The sequence below is a fragment of the Atta colombica genome, unplaced genomic scaffold (assembly GCF_001594045.1).
Source record: "Atta colombica isolate Treedump-2 unplaced genomic scaffold, Acol1.0 scaffold238, whole genome shotgun sequence".
Classification (NCBI taxonomy): Eukaryota; Metazoa; Arthropoda; class Insecta; order Hymenoptera; family Formicidae; genus Atta; species Atta colombica.
In genome coordinates this window covers 1,292,309-1,305,691 of record NW_017259336.1, presented here as the reverse complement: position 1 = coordinate 1,305,691, position 13,383 = coordinate 1,292,309, and the positions used below count along the sequence as shown (strand labels likewise).

The 13,383-nt window shown below is 31.5% G+C and overlaps 1 protein-coding gene across 1 annotated transcript in view; it reads right to left on the bottom strand.

Annotated features, from left to right (window-relative positions):
- LOC108688657 (histone deacetylase 4) overlaps positions 1-9,443 on the bottom strand; it is a 43,993-nt gene extending 34,550 nt beyond the window's left edge. The window contains exon 1 of the mRNA XM_018194989.1: positions 8,962-9,443. The gene's annotated coding sequence lies outside the window, so the exon portion shown is untranslated. The remainder of the gene's footprint in view (positions 1-8,961) is intronic.
- Positions 9,444-13,383: the final 3,940 nt, after the last annotated feature.

Sequence of the window (13,383 nt, the reverse complement as noted above, 5' to 3'; positions counted from 1 at the left end):
CTCTCTCTCTCTCTCTCTCTCTCTCTCTCTCTCTCTCTCTCTCTCTCTCTCTCTCTCGAAAAAGTGACTATTTATCTATCCACTCACTGAAAGTCTATTTCTCCCGTTGAATAGCTGCCAAGAATCTAAATTCAACGTTGCCACGCCTCCCAGACTTATGTACCAGTATATAGCAATAAAGGCACACACGGAAATTCGCGTCGCGATTAAAGCGATTAAGTCAATCATCACCGCGACAATAAGTCGCATTCACTTAATAGACCATAACTGTACAATGTGAAATACTTTGTATCATTATTATTAAAACAGAGAAGTATAAAAGAGCCATAACTCTCTCTCTCTCTGATAACATAAATAAACATTTTTTTTATACTTATTAATTAATGTTATCGTAATAAATAGAAAATATTATATATATTCTGTAATATATAATAAAATAATTAATGTTTATTATTTTATCATAATATTATGATAAAATATAATGTTATTTTATTCGCAACTACTATATTATTTAAAATTAAAGTGCGATGTATATGAAATAAGGAATCTGATAAGAAAGATACAAATAAAAAAATGAGATTATGTGTAATTGATTAATCAAAATGTATTTAAATGCGTAAAAAAATTAATTGTTAAGCTACAGTTTCTCTTTTGTACCCGCCTTTAAATTTTTTACTGTTTTTTCACCAAATTAAGCTCCGGTCAGCAAGCGTGCATCAGCTATGCGACGAACCGAAAGAAAGGTAAGCGAAAAATTGATGAGGCTGAAAAAAAAAAGAGAAGACTCTCCAGTCATTGGCTATATCAATTCCTATACTTTTTTCGCCTTCGCATGCACCACTATTTTCGCGATTCCGTGCAAAATTTGTTGCCGTTTTACATCGCCACTTTTATATCTATATTTATCATTCATATCTACATGCGCGTCCACGTGTTACACGTATTCACACACACACGCGCGCGCGCGCACGCATTCACCTGCAGCGCGACAAGTTCATTTTAAATAAATGTATAAACGGGAATGGCGAATGTAAATATAAACTCTCAGCATCTCATCATTCATGATACAATATTACTTCTATTAAGTAGGATCAAATTAATAAAATCAAATCTGTTGGGACATTTATGGTCCGAATTAATAGGTAAATATTTAGTATTTTCTTGTATTAACTTTTATCAAAAAAAAAATTTTGTATTTTATGCCATTTTGAAAAAAAAAAAACGTATCATTGCTAGCTTAATATTAAAAAGATTCTAAAACCGTCTGTATCACCGAACCATATAATTTTAATATAACAATTTTTTTTTTCTTTTATAGATTTTCGAAGATTCCTTTTCTAAGATTAAAGTATACATATTATTGTGTCTATGAGATGGAGTTTACATCAAAAAGTAAAAACAACAAAAAATTTTGAAATTGATATCTTCTTTATCATTTCTTAGACCAATATGGTGCTCTAAAGCTGTTACATCGTGACATTTGCTTGTATAAAAGTTGTGTAATGTGTATTTACGAAATAGTAATCCACAGGCTAGTAGTTTGCATGAAGAAACAACATGGAATTCTTAGAATTGAACTTAGACATTATTGTAATATGAAAATTTATTTATGTGCATAATATTGATAGTATGTAGTGATGTGTCAGTGACACGTAAATCATCTATGTGTAAATCTACTTATACTACTTATACTATGACTAATATTTAGGATCCCTTTAAATTGGCAAAACAACATGAAAAAAAAAAACATAAAAAAAGTATAAAAAATTAAATTTATACTAATGTAATACTAAAAAAAAGTTAATATATTAATCCATTTCTCCAGCGAATCACTAATTGAATTCACTCTATCAGACTCAAGATAAAGTTTTTTTTCGTCATGAGCGGAAGCAATCGCTATTTCACATTCAAGAATTTGTATCGCTAAAATATACAGTAATTTAGATTTTCTAGAATTATTTGCTTTTAAAACATCTCGATCCCGAATTTATTATTTAAATAAAAAGACTTTATCAGATATTATTTAAATAAAAAGATTTTTATCAGAAATATGCTAGCGCATATATAAAAGTGAAATATTATATATTAAAGCAATTGCTGTGAAATTAATTTTAGTTCTAAAATATTTCTAGAATTATTTTCTCTTGAAATATCCCGATCCGTAGTTTATTGCTTATAATTTCAATTAAAAAATGTAACCAAGAGTGTGGCGATGCTAGCGAACGTACAAGAGTAAAGTATATTAAAACAATTCATTGCTGCACTAACTTTTACCATAAATGTCTAGAATTATTTGCGCTGCAAATATTTCAATCCCGAGTTTATTGCACATTATTTAAACCAAAAAACTTTATTAAAAAATGTAGCGGTTAGTACTTATATGACATATGAGCATATGCAAACGAAATATCGACTTGTTTCGGAATGCGCAAACAAAAATCAATCGATTGGATTCAAATTCTTCAATTTCTTTAGAATTCGAACCGAAAACGTATTTTTGTTGTGTGAAATTGCTCCCTCCCTCCCAGTATTTATTAGTTAATAACTTTTTAATCAAGGATGTGCAAACGAAAAATTGATCAGTTTCGGAATATGCAAACGAACATCTATCAACTAATGTTATTTTTAATACAGTAACCGCGATTTGAATCTGTCGAAGTTGACCGTCCTTGAAATTTTAATTATTAATAACTTTTTAACTAAATATGTGCAAATGGAAAATCATCTCTCTTCCGAATGTAAACCAAAATTTATCGATAAGCCTTGTTCAATTTTCTAATTTGCTCGCAGTTGGGGGATTAGTGTGAAGTTAATCCCCTAAATTTTTTTTTAATAACTCTTTTTAACTGGAAGTGTGCAAACAAAAATTCGAAATGTGTATATGATGAACAATCAAATGAGCTAGAAATTACTATTTTTTTTAACGTTAGGAGATTAACTTCACGAAAGTCTGAGTTATGAACAGACCTGATCTAAAATATAGGATGAAACATTTATATTTTATGTAATAGATTTTTTTTCAAAATACACTAACAATTAAAATCAAAGTCTTATATAAATACTCTATGTTTTAGAAACGTCATAGATGTGCATAATGATATTTCTTGTAAAAAGCAAAAATATTTTTATTTTAATATTGCGATATAAAGAATTCTTGAGATGTAACTGAATCTTACAATTATTACATGTATTATATAATACATATTATGTAAGTCAACATTATATGATCATATACAGGGTGTTCCAAAATTCGCGCATTATATGATCATATACAGAGTATGATGCTTTATGCTAAAATAATTTTTTTCCTTTTGCAAAATTGACGAAGTAAGTGCAAGATTGATGAAGTAGTTTTTGCAGAAAAGCAGGTTGAAGTTATATGAGTAAACGCAAAAATTATTTATCGAATATAATTTTACAGAAAAAAGTTGTTCGTTATAGTATAAAATATCATGTTCTATACTCCGAATGCGCGAATTTTGAGACACCCTGTATGTTTATCCTGTAAAGATATTTAATAATAAGTCTACTTTATAGATGAAATATTCCTACTAAAGAATAAAACAATTTTTCTTTCATGTTGAGACAGTAATATTTTATCAGCGACTTACATTATAAGTTTATCTCATGATATTACGCTTTTTACAGAGTCAAACAGAATCAAATTTTGCAAGTTCTTCAAATAAACTTTAATTATACAATATAAAATAGATAAAAATTGTATAGAACCTTATGTAGATATTTTGTTTTAATTAAATACAAATATTTTCTAATTTCTAAATATAAACGTAAATCTCTAAATTCACAAGTATTTTTTAAAGAATGAATTGAAATCTTGAATTTATTTAAAAGCAGATTTTAATTCGATTTCATGTGTTTATCGATTGCAAATATATGTATATTGCAAAATTTTGATAATGGGATACCACAGAGACATCGAATTTATCGAAGATTTCAATGTTGTGCATTCGCAGATCCATTTAACCCAATTAAATTGCATATCGCAACACGCTACTATTGATCCAGTAATATAATTTGCGTTGTGTACAAACATATTGTTAGTTATATGAAATTAATAGTATTACTACACGAGTTGCATACGAAATTAATTGCATTACCATCTATAATTAAAATAAAATGTAAATAGTAATTCTTTTATCAGGTATAAAATAAAATTTTTTTGCAATTGTCCTAATTTATAATTAGCAATTTTAAAAAATCCGTTTTATATCAAAATAATAAAGAATATATAACTACTAGTGCGTTTGCACTTTCAAATGTACAGATATATTGATTAATTTGAAATGCTAATATCGAGGATTAAATAAGGAAATTGTAAAGGTCATCATGTACAAAAATTTTAGTCGTAATTATCGTAAAGTCCTAAGCAAATCGATCAATAACAATCAACAAAAATTGCGGTCTCATGTTTTAACACTCAGAGAAAGATTTTTTCAATTCAAAGAAATGTTTTTTTGTTATACGGTTAAAGAAAAAAATTTCTTTGATTTGAACGTCATTTCTTTGATTGATCTTTAATTTCTTTGAATCAAATTTTTTTATTTGATTAAAAAAAATAATGTTTAAATCAAAGAAATTTTTTCTTTAATCGTATAGCAAAGAAATATTTCTTTAAATCGAAGAAATTTTTTTCTAGGTAAAGAGGCTCGATTATGATATATATTAGTCAATATATTTACGGTTTTGGTGACTAGACTTTTGATAGACTAAACTTTTTTTATGTATGATGACCTTAAATATATATTGCGTATTATAATATTTCTTCGAATATTTCGAATATTTCGATACGAAATTATCTATGGATTTTCGGCCAGATAAGATTATTAAGATATTATAATCATCCATGACCAGCGCAAATGTCAAATAACTTGTTTTCAGACACGTTTTCGGACGCATGCGAGAGAACCTTTACGTGATGGCGAAATATCCTTATTTTCAATTCTACGCGTGAACATTTGATTCGACAAATATGATTGTCATTGTCCTCGTCGCGCGTCATGTCGCACGATGTAACTCGTGCGTAAATCTTTCTCGATGCTCATACCATGTCGTTTTCGTTCGTTGACCGCTGCACTGAACGACGGCATTCTCTATGCGATGTGACGTCTGGAATAGACAGATTGAACCGAATCGTTCGATAGCCACGTCACGGATATAGCCGCTCTTCTATTCATCCAGTATAAAAATGTTGGTTCTCTTTATATTCGACAATAACCAGCGTAAGTCGCCATGCCATCATGATGTTTTGTTTCTTTTCATTGACGCTCGATATGTTTTTAGACGTAGAAATTTCTCATTATATGCATTCGCGCGAATAAAAAATATATAAGGTTTGTTCGCATCGCATGCTACAACCTCTAACATGGTTCTATAGCTCCAAAGCTTCTAGTCATTCCAATGAACACGTTGGAGTGAATAGATGTTATGGTAAGAACAAGTTGCAGCGAACAAATATATATATATACAGGGTGTCTCATTTCAAATAATGCATTAATATTTTTCCTAAAATCCATGAAAAAAAAATGTTTCAAACAAAAGTTGTATAATTCAAAGGAAGACATAAGAAGGTGTCATTGATTTGATCCTGAATGATTTTAAGATTAGATCAAGATTACTTTGAATTTTTTAAATGAAATCTTCCATTTTCATTATATATTCTCGTAGCTTACTTCGAGAACTTTTCAAAACAATAATAAAATATTTTTTTCTTTAAGTACTTTGCGAGTTATAAAGCTTGAAAGTAATACCGGCATTAACATTTCCGGCCGATGGCAAAAATCTCTTAAATATTGTTCAGCTAGAACGTTTGTCAAGAACAAGAACATTGAAAGTTGTTCCTCTTATTTTTATTTTTACGTAAAAATGCTTAATCGACTTTTGTCAAGCTAGCAAGACAAAACAAAGCAGAAAAAAAGGTTCTTTTGAAAAAGATCTATTGAATTATTTAGTGCTTATTTTATGCTAATTTGTGTTACAAACTATAACTTTATATTACATATCATTTAGAAGAAACTTGTGGTTTTGCTAACTTAATATGAAGCCACGGAACTATATATGTATAAAAGGAAACAAAGGAAGAAATGCAAAGAACTGAATTTGTACTAATTTATACAATCAAAAAAAATTATCCATTTCTTAAGAATCAATTCCAAAATCAACTCCTAATCGAACACAACATTATTGAGTTCAAGATATAAATAAAGTATCCTTCAATAAAGTATCCTTCGCCACGAATAGAATCAGTCGTTTCTTCCACAATAGAAATAATTTGCGCCAAAATATGAAGTTTCAGATTTTGTACCGACATTCTTTTAGAAACTACTCCCGATTCCTATTAAGCCCTTATTATCAAGAATAAAGTACTTGGTCGGGAGTAGTTTCGAAGGAACAGCACAAAATCTAAAACTTCAAACAAGATCGTTAACTTCTTATAAGTAAAACTTTGAATAAATCAATTAAATGTTTACACCTTTATAAAACAGTATTTAAAACTAATTCAAATTGGCTCTCGAAATATTAACACAAATAAAAAATAGAATAAAAAACGGGCAATTAAGAGCATTAATTGGTGCGAATATCACAAACACATATATATTTCGATCGTATCTATTGATCTATTACATAAAATACAAACTGAGCGTTTCGGTTGTATTCAAGCCATCTTCGGTAGTTCCAATCATAGTAATAATTGTTCACAATCTAATGTTCGTAACGTAATAGAAATCGAGTGCAGTACTTGTCATATAACAGTAAACAGTATTTGTTTCGTGTGTGTGTGTGTGTGTGTGTGTGTGTGTGTGTGTGTGTTGATGTTGTGTGTACGCGCGCGCACGTATAATAGAAAAAAATAAATTTAAAAATAAATTTAAAAATATAAATCTGAGAAAGATGTACTATCAATTGTATTTTCAATTTCTTTTGCGATTTGCATATATCAAATTATACACAGATGTAACAATCTTCCTCCAAACATTCGAAACAGAGAATAACAAATAAATAATAATGCAATATCCAAATTATATGACTACTTTGTATAATCTTCCACACATAAAAGAAATTAATTAATTGCCATTTCCACTGTCAAATATTAATATCTACAAGCATATCTTAAAGCGCAATTAGAGTTTATTAGTATTAACAACTGTCGGATGCATTTACTGAAATTAATTTGAATCGCAAAGAATTAAAGAGGTTTATTTTAAATTTGTCTTAGAAGATAAACACAAGATAAACTTCACTTTTTATAAACTTAAGGTGATTCTTTAGTAAAACGAGTTATCATACAAATGTCCATGTTTTTTTATATAATGAAGTTTAAGTGCTGAACTTGATGTGTGCAAATTTCTAGAATAAGTTAACGATGAAATAAGAGAAAAAAAATGTTAAAAATGGAACTTTTTAAATATAACTCGGTGATAGGTATCGGAAACGATACCTTTCTATGACTAATGCACACAATTGTTATCATAGATTTTTTTAAAAAACGACATTATAATAGTTCAAAAATTTATGACTGTAATAATCACAAAACAGTAATAGGTCAATGCCTATTCTGGGAAGACATATTTACATGCATAAACTAGCATACAAATTTAACCTCGAAAAGTAAACATAATGTCGTCTTGTTTTCGTTCAGTGAAGCCTCTTTATTTACTATGTTTCATACTTTTTTATACTATTTCATTATGACACGTAGTTTAAATATTTGAATCAAATAATGCAGATATTTGTGATTTTAAGTGAGCCCTGGTGAGGCACCCCAAATTTTCGGCACTTTATTAGAGAATCATCTTAATTTCAACCAAAATACATACTTAAATCATAACTTCATCAGTTTTCTCTATTGTTTATATCCAATTCATAAAATCAATCAGTCTGGTTTGACTTGTTTAATAAATAATCGACTGCCACGCACCTACTACCAACGACGCATAAGCGAGCGATCGACTTTGAATGTGGGCGTCGCATACAACAGGTGTTTCCTGCGTGCGGAATGTTTTCCAGCTATCCGAGAGGGCAGCCCTCGCTTTCTCTCTCTCTCTCTCTCTCTCTCTCTCTCTCTCTCTCTCTCTCTCTCTCTCTCTCCTTCTTTCTTTCTCTCTCTTTCACGATCAGATCGTCGCAGGTGTACGTCGTGTTTACGCTTCCAACACGTGTATTCCTGACACACATTATTTAATGACAACCACGATTTTCTCTCTATAATTTTCACGCTGTATACGAATTTCGTATTGAACGAATTCAAGTTCGGATCGATCAGTTGGAACGTGAATGCATCGCACGTTGCATCGTTGTTAAACCTTTCAGAACTCGCGAGGCATTGACGCCTCGTCTTCCCACGGAAAAGATTGAAAAGAAGCATATTATCGCAGCATGCAAAACAGAAACGCCCTGCAGTCTGTTTTCATCGATGAAAATTCATTAATATTGGATGCTACGAGTTATACGATAAAAGCGTGGAGAGAGAGAGAGCTATGGAGAGAGAGAGAGAGAGAGAGAGAGAGAGAGGGGAAGGAAGGAAAGGAAGGAGTGAGAGGAGAGAGAGAGAGAGAGAGAGAGAGAGAGAGAGGGGAAAGAAAAGCGAGGTGGGGAGATGCGTCTTTGCTTTTGCTGGCTTTGTACGATGTATACTGTCAACTGTATCTATCGAGCGAAAGATACCCGCGCCCCGGAATGCATAGCGACGCAAAAAGACGTGGGTTGCACGGAGCGCGCGCACATTATCGGAACACGCAGAGAGACAAAAACGTAAGGAAGACGATCCGTTATAGAATCTCGCATACTCCTCTTATCCGCTAGCAACGACCCATCGCTGCTTCGCTCGTTACGACATCGCTCCTCGCGAAATCGCGGAAATATGGCTGCCGCGCTGGCAGCCACAATCGCGTTCCCAAACGATCGTGCAAAAAAAAAAGGACACAATTTCTCTTCGTTTATTACCTCTCATGCGGTGTCCGCTCCGGATCCGTTCTCGTAGTCCTCCGCTAGGCGATTCAGGTGCTACCACACGTATGAGAAAAGTGAAAAGAAAGAGGGAGAAAGAGGGAGAGAGAAAGAGAGAGGAAAGAGAGAGAAAAAGAGGGGAAGATAAATCCGACGACACTCGAAGTCACCATAGATCGTGTCCAATGTTTCTCCGTCCTTTCTTAACAGCGACGAGGAACTATTCCGCACCGCACAATCTCACACACGATCGATCACGCCGATAACGATTATGGGCAACGACGATGTTATACCGAGATGTGTGTAAACGCGATAGCGTGCGGATGCACCGCCGCGGTTGCACCGACGATGGCGAACGACGCGCTCGCCGCGGCGACGATCGCTGGCACGCGGGACGAAGGTCGCATCGGCAGGCACGAGAACGGAGTCAACGGAGCGGTCGAGCAATAAATTGTGGCAGCAAAGAGATACACACCACACGATACGCAAAGGGATACTACCATGCATCGCGCGTCGCGCGGCCGTCGCGGCCGCGTCGTAGTCACACACACGTCGCACCTCGCCACCTCTCTTCTCTCTCTTTCTCTCTCTCTCTCTCTTGCTCGCGCGCGCGCGACTTCCGCGCCGCCACGCGGCCGTTGTCGCAGATTCGATTATTTATAGACATTCGGCATTGTTGTATCCACGCGTTCCCTCACGCCTCAGGATCGTCTCTCGCGATGTCGGTGCCCATTGCGAGCAAAACTCTATCGTCTTTCGCGACGTAACGTCAACGTATATTATCATACGAGTAGTCCAGGGATATGGCAAGATTGGCAAGTAAAGCATTACCGCGAATAATATTATACAATGCGCGCGAACCTAAATCTCTATGTCATAAAGATTTACTATTATTGAAGATTCCATAAAAAATTATTCAATCTTGTTTGTTATAATTGTACTTAGACTATACAAATAATTACAGATTTCTAAACTTAAATTCTGAGATTTATGTAATTGTTGCAAAACTTTGTGTTGAATTTACCTTGTTGTGACGATATCACAGTTTATTATTAATTATAATTAATTCTCTAATAATTTATTAATAATTACAGATAAAGTAATAATTTATAAATAAGGAGTTCTATGTTATGAAAATTTTATATTGCATCTTAATTAATGCATTTGATTGTCTATATAGATAATGTCTATATAAATATGATTTATTTCAACGACCGAATTTGATGTAGGATTCAATTATTAATAAAATTATTAATAAAATTATTAATATTATTATTAATAAAATTATTAATAAAATATTATATAATTATGTATCAATTATAATTATATATCAGGCGTAAGAGTTTATTGTTATGATTTACAGCTTTCAATTTTAAATAGAAAGCTTTTATAAATATTTTTTTTTTTATTCTATGTCTTTGACATTATTCTCAAAATAGAGCTTCTTGTCTTTCATTGCTGATATGCGGGTGAAACAGATAATTGCGGATATTCGCGACACGTGTCGAACGCAAACGTTCCGGGCAAATGACACAAACTGATTGAACGGTACGCGATGCAAACGTGTGGCGCAAACGTGCATTACGATGACGTGGGCGGTTTAGTTCGTACGTCATCCTATTCAACATCGTTTCCTCGTCATAAATAGATGAGCCTGATTAATCAATCAGGGAGCGAGTCTAGGGCTAGTCTTATTACGCGCTTGAAAAATCGATATTTTTCTTGCAGTTGATATTTATATCTTGATCAGTTATATTTCTCGCGATTACGTCTACCCACGTGAGAGAAGCGATATATTCAACGCTACCATATAGAAAAGTCATTAAATGTTTAATGCCTCGCGCAATATTTAACATTAAATATATAAATATATTGCGGAATACGCGCGGTATCTCTCGAAAGCTCTTTATTTTGCGGGATTGCATCGAAAACTAAATTTTTCTGTGATTTTACAATTAATTATCTAAATACAGACTAATTTTTTTAAATCATCGATTAATTAATTTATGTAAAATAAACAATTCAAGTACATTTCTATATTTATTTCGTATTATTAGTATTTAAGTGTTTTGCTTAAATTAAAAAAAATTTAATATCCAGAATTTCGATCAAAGTCAATATAATAAAAATCTCAAAAGTAAATGTCTGTAAATTATACAGAAAGCAAATTTCTATATGACAAGTGTACGATAATCTGAATGGATTAAAAATATATTGCATCGGAAGTCCGTGGGCGCTGTGGTAAACTACTCCCGGAAGTTGTATCTTATCGCCAACCTTTTGTTTTCTACGCCTTAATTCACCGAAATTGTAATAATCACAGATTATGCTTATCGAGTTATACTGCTATGCTATGAAGAAGGAAATATAACACACATAGTTGTTGATCGCATCGTTCATTCAGACTTCTGATCAAATTAGATAAGTGAAATTATATATTATGAACGTATTTTTGTCTGAATAAATTCTGTAGATGTAAAAAGGAATTATTTATTGATACTTTATAAGCTCACAAGATTTATGACCTCAGAGTTTGATCTCGAACATTATTCTTGTAAAAGAATATATCTGGATGTTATATTTTTTAAATTTAATCCAAATATAATTATCAAAGAATTTAATTTAATTTAAAAATTACAATAAAAATATAATGTTCTTCCAAAAAAAAAACCTTATCAAAGTTTTGATCTTTTATAAAAATTGCAGTCAAGAATTTTGAAAAATTGAGTTTATTAGAATTTTATATAAATCATATCTACTTTATAAATTTGATTGGAATGGGAATTACACATTTTATCAATAGATCACGTTATCAATAAATTGTAAAATGAAATCAATATTATTTCGTTTATTTAGATTAACCATGCCGCTGCGCAAATTTACAATTTGGTCCGAAATCGCGCTCTCTGATCACGTAATTCCGAGGGCGCAATTGCACTCCGATTTGCAGTTTACAAAAATATCTTCTACATAAAGAAATATGATTTTGGAAAGTGCTATTTTCTATAAAAAATTTAATAATATTATAAATTATACATATTTATAAATTATATATTAGATCCATAAATTTTCTATAAAAATATGCCGATAAGTAAATAGAGACCATATTTGTATATTATACCTATAGCATAAAATTACAAAGTCAATTTATGGAGGAAAAAATGTGGATATGAGATACATGCTTTTTTTGATACGCAAAAAATGCAATGAAATTTTATGACTTCATTATACTTGTATCTTGAACCTGAAATGTATTTTTCATCAGGGAATGGAAATACGTTATTTGTAATGCTATTACTTTTTATCTCGTTACTTTCTTATAATAATAATAATTAATCACATGATATCAAAGTTGGAAAAGTCAATCATTGTAATGGATTGAAAAAGTTATTCGTTACTGAAAAAAATAACTCGTTATTTGAACAAGTTATTTTTACTACTTACTTATAACAATGAATAAAGTAACACGTTATAAGTAACGAATTATTTTTTTCAGTAAATAACACGTAATGATGATAAATCACTTTTTAAAGTGACTTTCCCAACCTTAGCGTTTAGTTAATTATCGTTACAGACATAAAAAAATTGCAACGTCATTATCAAATCGTCATTGTTATAAAAAGTAACACTGAAAGTAATGATATTACTATACTTTCATTTTCCATTTTTGATATATGAAGGTAAAAAATTACAGAGACTTCAGTTCAAATGATACATCGAAAATTTTTACATTTCTTGCCTAAATTATTTATCTCATATATTTACATTTTTCTTTACCTCATATCCTAAGTTAAACTTACCATAAATATTTGAGAAATACGATTCTGGTGTGGCGCCCTTTACTTTGTAGACTATTACTAGATGATTTTTTTTTAATCATGAATAAGGAGCAATATTTCTCGTAAAATATTATGTAAAACAAAAGTGAAAAATTACACTCTTCTCTCGTAATGAATTTGTTGCACGTAATATTAAGCGATCTCGCGCTTTTGATGAGCGTATTCCTTCACGTGAATCTAATTCGATCAATAGAATTCTTTTTTTCAGCCGATGGCTAAAAAGAAGAGCCACCTTCCAATCACGTGTCTTCTTCCAAAAATAGCAAGCAAGGTCACGCTAAGCGGGTTTCCTCTCGCCTATCATCAACCCTCACTATCGCCCGCCCTAAACTCTATATCGATCCATCGGGATGTCATTAAATACATCGGCCGAATGGAATGTAACATCTCATACATATATTGTAATGTTATATAAGAGAAGCGGTTGGAAAATTATCGATTTTATTTAAGCCATTCAGTAAAACGATCACGCATTTTTCTCGTTATAGGAAATGTTCACGAAAACGTAGAATATAAAAAAAAATTCCAGTATTTTTATAATATTTTATTTTATTATCTATATGGATTCTATATGGAAAAC